This window comes from Oncorhynchus tshawytscha, linkage group LG10 (assembly GCF_018296145.1).
Source record: "Oncorhynchus tshawytscha isolate Ot180627B linkage group LG10, Otsh_v2.0, whole genome shotgun sequence".
NCBI classification, from domain to species: domain Eukaryota; kingdom Metazoa; phylum Chordata; class Actinopteri; order Salmoniformes; family Salmonidae; genus Oncorhynchus; species Oncorhynchus tshawytscha.
The window spans coordinates 45,801,583-45,816,066 of record NC_056438.1 but is presented as its reverse complement, the minus strand read 5'-3'; the positions used below and the strand labels follow the sequence as shown (position 1 = coordinate 45,816,066).

At 42.6% G+C, this 14,484-nt stretch overlaps 1 protein-coding gene across 4 annotated transcripts in view; it reads left to right on the top strand.

Annotated features, from left to right (window-relative positions):
* Positions 1-14,484, top strand: part of LOC112260287 (CMP-N-acetylneuraminate-beta-1,4-galactoside alpha-2,3-sialyltransferase) — an 87,648-nt gene that overhangs the window by 59,404 nt on the left and 13,760 nt on the right. The gene's annotated exons all lie outside the window — the stretch shown is intronic.

The following is a 14,484-nucleotide window of genomic DNA, read 5'->3' as shown; positions in this document are numbered from 1 at the left end:
GCAAGCAACACTGAACCATGGGTGAGTGAACCAGCTGTTGCGGGCGACTGTATAATCACGCTCTCCATAGCCGATATGAGTAAGACCTATAAACAGGTTAACGTTCACAAGGCCGGAGGGCCAGACGGATTACCAGGATGCATATTCGGAGCATGCGCTGGCAAGTATCTTCACTGACATTTTCAATCTCTCTCTGACCCAGTCTGTAATGCCTACATGTTTCAAGTAAACCACCATTGTCCCTGTGCCTAAGAACACCAAGGTAACCTGTCTAAATGACTACCGCCCCCGTGGTAACATTTGTAACCATGCTTTGAAAAGGCTGGTCATGGCTCACATCAACACCATCATCCCAGAAACCCTGGCCCCACTCCAATTTGCATAACGCACCAACAGATCCACAGATGACGCAATCTCTCTTGCACTCTACATTGCCCTTTCCCACCTGGACAAAAGGAACACCTACGTGATAATGCTGTTCATTGACTACAGCTCACCGTTGAGCCCTCCAAGCTTTTCACTAAGGTAAAGACCCTGGGACTGAACACCTACCTCTGCATCTGGATCCTGGACTTTTTTTGATGGTGGTAAGGGTAGTGAGGAAGTGAGGCCCTGGCAGAGTGGTGCCAGGAAAATAACCTCTCCTTCAACGTCAACAAATCGGAGGAGCTGATTGTGCACTTCAGGAGACTGCAGAGGGAGCACGCCCACATCCATAGTGGAGAAGGTGAAAAGCTTAAATTTCCTCGCCATACACATTACTGACCATATGAAATGGTCCACCCACACAGACGGTGTGGTGAAGGCGGCACAACAGCACCTCTTCAACGTCAGGAAGCTGAAGAAATGTGGCTTGGCCCCTAAGACCCTCACAAACTTTTACCGATGCACCGCTGCGCACATCCTGTCAGGCTGTATCACCTGGTACGGCAACTGCACCGTCTGCAATCTCGGGGTTGTGCGGTCTGCCCAACTCATCACCAGGGTGACACTGCCTGCCCTCCCGGAAACCTACAGCACCCGGTGTCACAGGAAGGTCAAGAAGATCATCAAAGACCTCAGCCACGCGAACCACGGCCTGTTCATGCCTCTATCATCCAGAAGGTGAGGTCAGTGCAGGTGCATCAAAGCTGGCACAGAGAAGCTGTTTTTCAGTTTCTATCTCAAGGCCATCAGACTGTTAAATAGTCATCACTAGCCGGCCTCCATCCGGTTACTCTGCCATACACCTTAGAGGCTGCTGCCCTATGTGCATAGCCATACAACACCGGTGACTTTAATGTTTACATACCGTTTTAACCACTTCATATGTACAGTGCATTCGGAAAGTATTCAGACCCCTTGACTTTTTCCACATTTTGTTATGTTACAGCCTTATTCTAAAATGTATTAAGTTGTTTTTTCCCCTCATCAATCTACACACAATACTCCATCTTGACAAAGCAAAATGTTTTTTTTAGACATTTTTGCAAATGTATAAAAAAAAGCAAAATAACGGAAATTACATAAATAATCAAATTGTATTAGTCACATGCGCCGAATACAACAGGTGTAGTAGACCTTGACAGTGAATTGCTTGCTTACGAGCCCCTAACCAAAAATGCAGTTTCCAAAAAATATGGAAAAGAATAAGAGATAAAAGAAACAAGTAATTAAAGGGCAGCAGTAAAATAACAATAGCGAGACTATATACAGGGGGTACCGATACAGAGTCAATGTGTGGGGGCACCGGTTAGTTGAGGTAGTATGTACATGTAGGTAGAGTTATTAAAGTGACTATGCATAGATGACAACAGAGAGAAGCAGTGGTGTAAAGAGTGGGGGGACACTGCAAATAGTCTAGGTAGCCATTTGATGAGTTCAGGAGTATTGTGGCTTGGGGGTAAAAGCTGTTTAGAAGCCAACTGAGTTGCAAAGAAAAATCCATATCTCAGACTGGCCAATAAAAATAAAAGATTTAGATGGGCAAAAGAACAGACACTGGACAGAGGAACTCTGCATAGAAGGCCAGCATCCCGGAGTCGCCTCTTCACTGTTGACGTTTAGACTGGTGTTTTGCAGGTACTATTTAATGAAGCTGCCAGTTGAGGACTTGTGAGGCATCTGTTTCTCAAACTAGACACTCTAATGTATTTGTCCTCTTGCTCAGTTGTGCCCCGTGGCCTCCCACTCTTCCTATTCTGTTTAGAGCCAGTTTGCGCTGTTCTGTGAAGAGAGCAGTACACTGTACGAGATCTTCAGTTTCTCGAATGGAATCGCCCTCATTTCTCAGAACAAGAATAGACTAACGAGTTTCAGAAGAAAGGTCTTTGTTTCTGGCCATTTTGAGCCTGTAAATCGAACTCACAAATGCTGATGCTCCAGATACTCAACTAGTCTTAAGAAGGCCAGTTGTAATTGCTTCTTTAATTAGCACAACAGTTTTCAGGTGTGCTAACATAATTGCAAAAAGGTTTTCTAATGATCAATTAGCCTTTTAAAATGATAAACTTGGATTAGCTAACACAACGTGCCATTGGAACACAGTAGTGAAGTTTGCTGATAATGGGCCTCTGAACGCCTATGTAGATATTCCATTAAAAATCTGCCATTTCCAGGTACAATAGTAATTTACAACATTAACAATGTCTACACAGTATTTCTGATACATTTGATGTAGTTTTAATGGACAAAAATGTGCTTTTCTTTTAAAAAAACAAGGTCATTTCTAAGTGACCCCAAACTTTCGTGTGTGTGTGTGTGTGTGTGTGTGTGTGTGTGTGTGTGTGTGTGTGTGTGTGTGTGTGTGTGTGTGTGTGTGTGTGTGTGTGTGTGTGTGTGTGTGTGTGTGTGTGTGTGTGTGTGTGTGTGGAAAAGCACATTGGGTCTATCAAGGGAAGCCTGGCCAAGAAGGCAGCACCAATCAATAAATGACAGAATTCAAACATACAACAATACAATTCAACAACATGATCCAGCCTAAATAAAATTAAAAAGCATTTACACTCCTTTGTAACATAGTCTCCCATCAAAATGTTTAATTCATTCAGTGGCACTAACATATCTTGATGTAGCTTGGATTGTAGACTATTCCATGCCTCTGGTGCACAAGACGACAAGGCAGTCTTGCATAATACTGTAAATGTTCTGGGGACTTTAAGTAGAAACCACCTAGCAGACCGGGTGTGGTGACTGCTGGTGGTGAAAGAGACCAGACTACAGAGGTAAAGAGGGATTTTACCCTGAAGGGCTTTGTAGATGAACACAGAAATGTAGCTTTCTGCGCATTCAAAGTGAGGTACAACCCACTGTTTGGTACAAGGTGCAATGGTGGGTGAGGGACTTGGCATTTGCAAAAAAGTCCAGACAGAGGAGGCTGCATGCATGTACAAGAAGACACCGTGGCCTGAACAAGCTTCTTTCTAGCCGTAAGCGGGAAGCAAGCCTTATTACGAAGATAAAAACCCAGTTTTAATTTAAGCTTCGGTGCAAAATTATCCATATGAACTTTAGAGGGCAACTTGTCATCCAACCATATACCTAGGTATTTGTCGGATGACTCTTTTTCAATGGATAAGCCACCAGATTTGACAATGCTAACCTTCTCTGGCTGAGTGCGAGCTCTGTTAAAGGTCATGAATTTTGTTATTTAAGACCAGTTTGAGACCATTTCCCAAATCCTTAACACAAATTTATAACAACACAGGTGCTAAAATTGAACCTTGGGGCACACCTCTAATATTCTCAGGAAAGATAGACTTGTGATTGTCAGAATATACATGATGTGTTCTGTCAGAAAGATGGTTCCTAAACCAATTTACTGCCCCTTCACTGAGACCAATGTTACTTAGTCTAGCAAGCAACAATTTATGGTCGGCTGATTTAGATCTCGTTTACTCCACACCCAGAGACTCATACAAAGCTCTCCCCACCCTTATTTGGCAAATTGGACCTTAACTCTATCCTCCCACTTCCTGTTCACAAGCAAAAACTCAAACAGGAAGTACCAGTGACGTGGTCCGATGAAGCGGATGCTAAGCTACAGTACTGTTTTGCTAGCACAGACTGGAATATCTTTCGGCATTCATTTGACAGCATTGAGGAGTTTAACATATCAGTCACCGGCTTCATTAATAAGTGTATCGATGATGTTGTCCCCGCAGTGACCATACATGCATACATATTCCAACCAGAAGCCATGGATTACAGGCAACATCCACACTGAGCTAAAGGCTAGAGCTGCCGCTTTCAAGGAGCAGGACACTAATCCGGACGCTTATAAGATATACCGCTACGCCCTTGGAACCATCAAACAGGCAAAGTCTCAATACAGGACTAACATTGACTCCTTCTACAATGGCTCTGATGCTCGTCAGATGTGGCAGGGCTTGAAAACTATCATGGATTACAAAGGGAAACCCAGCTGAGAGCTGCCCAGTGACGCGAGCCTACCAGAAGGGCTAAAGGCCTTTTTTATGCTTGCTTCAAGGCAAGCAACACTGAACCATGGGTGAGTGAACCAGCTGTTGCGGGCGACTGTATAATCACGCTCTCCATAGCCGATATGAGTAAGACCTATAAACAGGTTAACGTTCACAAGGCCGGAGGGCCAGACGGATTACCAGGATGCATATTCGGAGCATGCGCTGGCAAGTATCTTCACTGACATTTTCAATCTCTCTCTGACCCAGTCTGTAATGCCTACATGTTTCAAGTAAACCACCATTGTCCCTGTGCCTAAGAACACCAAGGTAACCTGTCTAAATGACTAAGCAAGCCTTATTACGAAGATAAAAACCCAGTTTTAATTTAAGCTTCGGTGCAAAATTATCCATATGAACTTTAGAGGGCAACTTGTCATCCAACCATATACCTAGGTATTTGTCGGATGACTCTTTTTCAATGGATAAGCCACCAGATTTGACAATGCTAACCTTCTCTGGCTGAGTGCGAGCTCTGTTAAAGGTCATGAATTTTGTTATTTAAGACCAGTTTGAGACCATTTCCCAAATCCTTAACACAAATTTATAACAACACAGGTGCTAAAATTGAACCTTGGGGCACACCTCTAATATTCTCAGGAAAGATAGACTTGTGATTGTCAGAATATACATGATGTGTTCTGTCAGAAAGATGGTTCCTAAACCAATTTACTGCCCCTTCACTGAGACCAATGTTACTTAGTCTAGCAAGCAACAATTTATGGTCAGCTGAATCAAATGCCTCTTGATAAATCAACAAACAGATTAGATTGCTTTTAATCAAGTGCATTGATGTAATTTGCCACTGCCATAGCTGCAGTTGTGGTGCTTTGCCCCGAACTAAAGCCAGACTAAATCCCGCTTTGTATGTTATTTTCAATTGCAAAGTTTTTTTAGCTAGGGTTTCATAGACTGGCCAGGATAGGATTATAGTTATTAGCATCTGAGGGATCACCACCCTTTAGCAGTGGGAGGACACAAGCTGATTTCTAAATGCTGGGTATGGAATTGGTCAAGAGACTCAAGTTGAAAATGTGAGCCACAGGTTCAGTAATAATACCAGCTGCTGGCTTTAAGAGGTAGGTATCCAGGTTGTCTGGACCTGCAGACTTTTTAGTGTCTATTGCCTTTAGTGCTTTATAGACCTCAGCATAAGAAACAGGCTCAATGTTAAAATGGTTCACGTGAGGGCCTATATGATAGTTTACTGTAACAGAGCTTACATTAAAGGCCCTGGACACCACCATTATCAATAAGGGAACCAGCAGATATGCAGTACTTGTTAAAAAAAACTATATCAGCTTTATCCTTCCCTTTATTTGAACACTTATGTAAATAATGTATTTCTGTTTTTTATTTATAATCCATTTGCAAACAATCTAAAAAACAGTTTTCACTTTGTCATTATGGGGTATTGTGTTTAGATTGAGGATTTAAAAAAAATGTAAGTTCATTTTAGAATAAGGCTGTAACGACTTGCTTCCATTCATCCACCAGCATAAGTGAGGTCGGGCACTGATGTTTGGCGATTAGGCCTGGCTCACAATCGGCGTTCTAAATCATCCCAAAGGTGTCCGATGGGGTTGAGGTGAGGGCTCTGTGCAGGCCAGTCAAGTTCTTCCACTCTGATCTCGACAAACCATTTCTGTATGGACCTCGCTTTGTGCATGGGGGCATTGTCATGCTGAAACAGGAAAGGGTCTTCCCAAAACCAAAGCGTTAAGATTTCCCTTCACTGGAAGTAAGGGCCCTAGCCAGAACCATTATTCCTCATCCACCAAACTTTACAGTTGGCACCTATACATTCGGGCAGGTAGCGTTCTCCTGACATCCGCCAAACCCAGATTCGCCCGTTGGACTGCCAGACTGTGAAGCGTGATTCATCACTCCAGAGAATGAGTTTCCACTGAGTTCAATGGTGGCAAGCTTTACACTACTCCAGCCGACACTTGGCATTGCACATGGTGATCTTAGGCCTGTGTTCCGCTGCTCTGCCATGGAATCCCATTTCGTGAAGCTCTCGACGAACAGTTCTTGTGCTGAAATTGGTTCCAGAAGCAGTTTGGAACTCTGTAGTGTTGCAACTGAGAACAGACAATTTTTATGTGCTTCAGCACTCGGTGCTCCCGTTCTGTGAGCTTGTGTGGCCTACCACTTCGCGGCTGAGCCGTTGTTACACCTAGACATTTCCTCTTCACAATAACAGCACTTACTGTTGACTGCGGCAGCTCTAGCAGGGCACAAAATCTGACGAACTGACTTGTTGGAAAGGTGGCATCCTATGACGGAACCACGTTGAAAGTCACCGAGCTCGTCAGTATGGGCCATTCTACTGCAAGTGTTTGTCTATGTAGATTGCATGGCTGTGTCGAGCAGTTAATTTCAAGCACAGATTCAACCACACAGACCAGGGAGGTTTTCCAATACCTCACAAAGGCCACCTAGTTTTGTATATGTACTGACAAGTATGTGTAACTGAAAGATGCATGCACATTGCATATTGTTTTAAATGTTTGTAAATTGTAAGGTATTTTGTCTAACGTATATTTCGTTGTGTTTGAAATCAGTAAGACTAGCTGTCGCTAATGGGGATTCAAATATAATCTAAACCTATTAGTAGATGGGTGGAAAAAAAGTAGACATTGAGAATATCCCTTTGAGCATGGGGTGAAGTTATTAATTACTCTTTGGATGGTGTATCAATACACCCAGTCAGTGTGAATACTTGAATGTACTAAAGTCGTTTTTTAGGGTATCTGTACTTTACTCTTTTATATTTTTGACAACTTTTACTTCACTACATTCCTAAATAAACAAATACTTTTTACTCCATACATTTTCCCTGACACCCATAAGTACCCATTTTGAACGCTTAGCAGGACAGGAACATGGTCCAATTCAAGAACTTATCACGAGAACACCCCTGGTCATCCCTACTGCCTCTGATGTGGCGGACTCACTAAACACACATGCTTAATTTGAAAGTGATGTCTGGTGTTGGAGTGTGCAACTGGCTATTTGTAAATAAAAATGTAAAAACAAGAAAATGGGGCCATCTGTTTTGCTTAATTTAAGAAATACATTTTTTTTTCTTTGATACTTAAGTATATTTAAAACCATTTTTTAAAACATTTACTCAAGTAGAATTTTACTGTATGACTTTTACTTGAGTAGTTTTCTATTGAGATATTTGTACTGTAACACAAGTAAGACAATTGGGTACTTTTCCCACCACTGCACACAGTCACTACAAAGATACAGTACAGGCGTCCTCAGTTGCCAGAGAGGAAGGAAACCGCTGAGGGGTTTCAGAGGACAATGGTGACTTTACAGCAGTTTAGAGTTTAATGGCTATGATAGGAGAACACTGAGGATTGATCGATAACACTGTAGCCACCATACTAACTCAATTGACAGAGTGAATAGAAGTAAACCTGTACAGAATAAACATATTCCAAAACATGCATTCTGTTTGCAATAAGGCACTAAAGTAAAACTTCAATAAATGTGGCAAAGAAGGGAACTTTATGTCCTCAATACAAAATTATGTTTGGGGAAAATCCAACACATCACTGAATACTACTTCATATTTTTAAGCATAGTGATGCATCATGTTTTCCTAGAGACAATGGGAGACAAATTCACCTTTCAGCAGGGCAATAACCTATACACTGAAGTTGCTTACTAAGATAACATTGAATGTTCCCGAGTGGCCTAGTTACAGTTTTGACTTAAATCGGCTTGAAAATCTATGGCAAGACTTGAAAATGGCTGGCAATGCTCAACAGCCAACTTGACAGAGCTTGAAGATTAAAAAAAAAAATGTGCATCTATTGTACAATCCAGGTGTGCAAAGCTTTGATTTACCTAGAAAGTCTCACATCTGTAATAGCTGCCAAAGGTGATTCTAACATGTATTGACTCAGGGGGTTGAATACTTATCTAATCAATATTTATTGTTATTTAAAAAATTTGTTAAACAATTATACCATGTTTAAAACGTTCTACCACTTGTCAGAGTATTTTGTCAATGAAATCAATTTTAATCCCACTTTGTAACAACAAAATGTGGACAAGGCACTATACAGAAACATTTACCTACCAGTAAACAAGGATTAAGAACATTAGCCAAGCAGTATCTGTGTATATGCAAGAAGTCAAATCCAGATTATTTTAAACAAAGCAGAATCAGTTATTTAGCCTGTTAACTTTTGATACATCCTCAGATGTAGGCTAGCTCTTAATTCCCTGGTTTTAACAGAAGACTGGGTTATTGAGAGTATCTTGATGGAGAGGCTTCTGAATATTATTTTGATAATTTGCTACAGTACTCATTTAACTGTTTTGAGAACCATGCTGTAGGTCTGCTGTAGTCTGTTTGCTGTAAGTAAACGGCTCCAGACTGCCGGTGGAACAAGGGTTGTCTAAAGACACCCTCTAAACCACCCTGGGGCCACATAGTTCACGCAAGTCCTCCTTTGGGTCGGAATGCTGTTAAGTGTTCCCATTGTTTTCCCTGTTTGCCGTCATGGGAGTGCGAATGCACGGGTTTCACACACCGGATAACCCCGGCACGACCGGGAGAAGAGAAACTGACGTGACCCCCAGAGAGGGCAGAGGTCGTAGTGCATGTCAAGAAAAGCAAATTGGCAAATGCTTCAGGTTTCTCCTAACAAAGGGAGTAAGCATCGAAGTACCTCATAGAGTTTGGGTTGTTTTGGATTTTTGGTAACTGGAACCTTGGTCTGTCTGGCCAACCTGGTTTTCTCAGGGCGAGTGCCCTTCAAAAACCTTCTCCCCCACCCTCCTTTCATATTTCTTTCTCAAGTTCCTCCCCCGTGGGACATTGTGATGAGACACTGTGAACCTCGTAAACTCTGAGTTAAACATGTACACAGCACTAATGACCTCCAGACAACCTTAATTGGGTTTGTTTGTAGCTTGGTGCTGCTATTTAGACCTTTAGTTACACTTAGTAGTACATTCCTGTGACCTGCTCTAGCCTGGTCTATAAACAAGTCCTGACGACTACCCCTTCAGTGATAGCAGATCGGAAGGAACCTGAATGGTGCAAGCAAAAAGGCAGTAGCTTTCCTAAGCCCATTGGAAGCCCAGTGCCTATTGCTTACAGGACACCTACAGTGTATCGGGTCCTTCCAGACCTTCAGAACATCTAAAGAGTAGCCCTACTGGGGAGGGGGTATGGGGTTGTTTTTGGACAGGAAGTCTGTGTCCATCTCTCTGGTGTGCTCTTACCCTTTTCAATTTGGTCCAAGGTCTCGCCTGGCTGCTTGTAGCTGGGCGCAGGGTGACGCGTGTTTGTTTTTATTTGCATAGAAGGGCCTTATGATCATCTGTGTATGGCCTGCAGATGTGAACTGTCCAACTCGCTTGCCCTTCTTTCCCTCTCTCTCCCTTTAGCCTTTTCTCCATGATCTCCCCCACTCATTCGGCCCCTCAAGCAATGGTTGTGAACTAGAACATGCACAGTGTAAAAATAATTTTACTGTAACAGCGTGGGTTCCGGAGGTTTATCTACCTCGGCTATACATAAACGGAAATGCAAACAGGAAGCCGTAGAGGCTAGACATCTCCAGGGCGCTTTATTGAGGCCGCCTCCTTCCCATTGAGGAGCTTAACTTGAGTGGCTTCTCTTCATCACTTCAATTGTACATCTATGGAGTGAATGCACCACAGGAGGTTGGTGGCCCCTTAATTGGGGAGAACGGGCTCGTGGTAATGACTTTAGTGGAATGCTATCAAAATACATCAAACATGGTTTCCAGGTGTTTGCTGCCATACCATTAGCTCCGTTCCGGGCAGCAGCCTCCACTCGAAATGCACAGTATGTTATATCATTGTGTTTATGTGTATGTGCACATTATGTTCTTGCCTCCGAAGTGCCTAGGGCTACTATTAGGCATCTAATGGTATTTCTATGTGCTTTAGAGATGATTTGTTATCATATACACTACATGGCCAAAAGTATATCTCTCTGTGTGTTGTCTAGGTGACAGGTAGGAAGCTATATTGTGTGTGTGTGTGTAGGTAAGTGTTGCAACCGAGGACCGAGTATTTTTACACGCTTCAGCACTCGGCGGAACCGTTCTGTAAGCTTGTGTGGGTCAACCATTTCGCAGCTGGGCCGTTGTTGCTCCTAGACATGTGGCTGAAATAGCAGAATCAACTCGTTTGAAGGCGTGTTCACATACTTTTGGCCACGTTGTTAGAGGGATGTGTGGGCCGTAGAGGTTGAAAGTGTTATCGCTGCGATTACACATCGGTCAGGAATGTACAAACCTTTTGAGATAGTCTTCCATATACTTCAGGTGTTTAGATGCTTATGTTCTGCCACAACCTTTTCCAGTGAGGTATTTAGAAATCTTCTTGGGTGTTTTTCGATTTCGTGTTAGTGACATTCAGTCTTTTCAATACGACTGTCCTTGAGCACCACTTTCGTCAGACTGTTGGTTGCAAGAATTTTTCCCATTCAGATCGATCCCCCCCCGTCTTGGTACACATCTCTATTCTTCCCCGGCCTGGCATTGTCTTGCTTTAATCCTGCCCTTGACTCTTGTGTAGGTTGATCTGTATTTTCCTATGACTTGGGAACGACTAGACAGAGCCACTTACCAGAGCCTCTGTTGTAGAGTGCTCACGTAGGTTGATTTGCCAGACTGCAAGTGAATGTTTTTCAAGTATCAGACTATTTGTGGAAAGTCACAAACCGTATCCAGCCATTCCTTTGATGGTGATCAACAGAAATAGTTAGTCTCCAGATAAAAAAACACACCACTTGACATTTTGATATGATTTGTTAGGTCTACTCAACATACTTTCCCAGAAATGCTCCCATTTTATAAAATGATCTCCTCCGAGTCAATGGTGTTTACCAACCATACACATTCTGTTTTCCACAGACGCCTATTGGAAAAAAGTGTTTACCTTACAAAGTCTTACACCTGTTTTAAGATTGTTGGTGAACAGTTAGGCAGTTAGAGCAGATGCCTTTTGGAAAGTAATTTCATATCATCTTTGTTTTGTAACTCAGATTTGTTAAACCAAGCGACCTTTGTTTTTTTTATGCCGTGTTAAGTGTTGAAGAGAAGATTTAGAGATTGAGTCAGAGGCTAGACTGAGGGAAGAGGCCAAGAAAGTTAGTGAAGGAAAGAGTGAGGTGAGAGAGCGAGCGAGAGAGGATGACTACCCTCTTGCTGTGTGATGTTTATAGAGTGATTTAACATTGGGCTGGCACGCTGCGGGGCTAGTTTAGAGGGTCACCGGCAGGAGTGACATCCATTGACTTGTGAAGGAGGAGGGCGACTCGGCCAAGAAGCCTCACTCACCCGCTGGGTTATGGGTCGGCTCAGTTACACATCCCGCCGCGAGGGAAGAAAGCGTGGCGGTCGTTTAGCCTGACTCTCTCGTGTCGCTTACGGGCTCAACGATCAATCGGGTTCCCCTTTCTCTCCGCAAAGTTGAAATTCCCAAACTGGAATGCTGGTGGGAGTTCTGGCCTCATGCCAACCAGAGAAGACAGCTGGGGAATGTGGAAGATTTTGAAATAACCAGAGGCTTGAATGGGAAAATCAGACCCTGGCACAAACACCACAATGAGGACATTTGTGTATGCCGGGGCTGTAGAATAGGAATGTGAGCATTGATCTCACTGAGATGACAACATGTAGTTTGGACTCATTCAACACTGTGTAGCATCTTAGATGACCATGTAATACAATGATGTTCATGTCTTTCCGTTTTGTGGGTCGGTCCCTGGGTGACAACATATTTGCTTTAGTTTTCTGCTATGAGGAAATTAAACCCTGGATGTTCGGCTAGCAGACCTGTTATAAGTCTTATTACTGTGTGACCGGTTACCCACCCATAGCTCCCATGTCTGGTTATTGAGTTAACTTCTTTGGGGAAGGGGACAGTATTGGGAATTTTGGATGAAAAGTGTGCCCAAATTAAGCTGCCTGCTACTCAGCCATAAAAGCTAGAATATGCATATAATTACTAGGATAGAAAACACTCTGAAGTTTCTAAAACTGTTTGAATGATGTCTGTGAGTGTAACAGAACTCATATGGCAGGCAAAAACCTGAGAAAAAAATCCAACCAGGAAGTGGCAAATCTGAGGTTTGAAGTTTTTCAACTCTGCCCCTATCGAATACACAGTGGGATATTGGTCATGTTGCACTTCCTACGGCTTCCACTAGATGTCAACAGTATTTAGAAACTGGTTTGAGGGTTCTACTATAAAGGAGGGGCTCATAAGAGCTCTTTGAGGGAATGGTCTGGCAGAGTGCCACAGCCTCAGTCTCGCGCCCCCACGTGAAAGGTAGCTACGTTCCACTTAATTTCTGAAGATAAAGGAATTGTCCGGTTGGAATATTATTGAAGATTTATGTTAAAAACATCCTAAAGATTGATTCTAAACATCGTTTGACATGTTGCTACGAACTGTAACGGAACTTTTTTTGACTTTTCGTCTACTCCTGTCGTCTACTCCTAGTGAAAGCGCGTCATGAATGTGGACGCAAACAAAAAGGTATTTGGACATAAATGATAGAGTTTATCGAACAAATCAAACATTTATTGTGGAACTGGGATTCCTGGGAGTGCATTCTGATGAAGATCACCAAAGGTAAGTGAATATTTATAATGCTATTTCTGACTTCTGTTGACTCCACAACATAGCGGATATCTGTATGGCTTGTTTTGTCTACGCACTGTAAATAGATTATTGCATGTTGTGCTTTTTCGGTAAAGATTTTTTTAAATCTGACACAGCAGTTGCATTAAGGAAAAGTTTATCTACAATTCCATGCGTTACACTTGTATTTTCATCAACATTTATGATGCGTATGTCTGTAAATTGATATGGCTCTCTGCAAAATCACCAGATGTTTTGGAAGCAAAACATTACTGAAAGTAACACGCCAATGTAAACTGAGATTTTTGGATATAAATATGAACTTTATCGAACAAAACATGAACATGAACATGAACATGAAGTCCTATGTGTGTCATCTGAGGAAGATCATCAAAGGTTAGTGATTCATTTTGATCTCTATTTCTGCTTTTTGTGACTCCTCTCTTTGGCTGGGAAAATGGCTGTTTTTTTCTGTGACTAGGTACTGACCTAACATAATCGGTTGGTGTCCTGTCGTCGTAAAGCCTTTGTGAAATCGGACACTGTGGCTGGATTTACAACAAGTTTATCTTTAAAATGGTGTAAAAAAACTTGTATGTTGAGGAATTTTAATTATGGGATTTCTGTTGTTTTGAATTTGGCGCCCTGCAATTTCACTGGCTGTTGGGGAGGTGGGACGCTATCGTCCCACATATCCCAGAGATGTTAATAGAATATGAACTTTTAAAAAGGATATTTTCCCTTGACAGTTACTTAATCTAATAATCCAGACCAATTTAATCATAAATCTGTCACGAGAGAAGGGGGAACAGCCATTTCCTTTAGGCTATACCACAACCCAACACAGCCACCGCCTTACACAAGCCATACACGTCTGCTCACCCCATAGTGTGTGTGTGTTCGTGCTCGCACATCCATATGTGCGTATGTATGGTTGACTCCGGTTTGGCATGGCGTGTGAGTGAGTAGGACAGGATCATTCTGTAGCTTCCTGTTTTATCTGTTCAAACGGCCCATCTCCTGACTCACCGACCCATGTCTCAGCTCAGGGGAAATCACTTCCTGTCCCCCAGGGGCCCATTCAGAGACAGTTCTTTGGGTTCTGAGTGATAGAACTTCATTACATGTAGAAATAGGCTATATCTCTCATTTGATGCTATAAGTAGCTTTATTGGAAATGATCAGTGTTTATTGAAAAGCACTGCTTTTACCTGCTAATTGGATGTACCCTTATCCAGCACTCTCTCTTAATACTTGTTTGTCTGACTCAGACATGACACTCGTGTGTGTGTGTGTGTGTGTGTGTGTGTGTGTGTGTGTGTGTGTGTGTGTGGTGTGTACGTGTACTGTCTATTTGAGTCGGTACCAT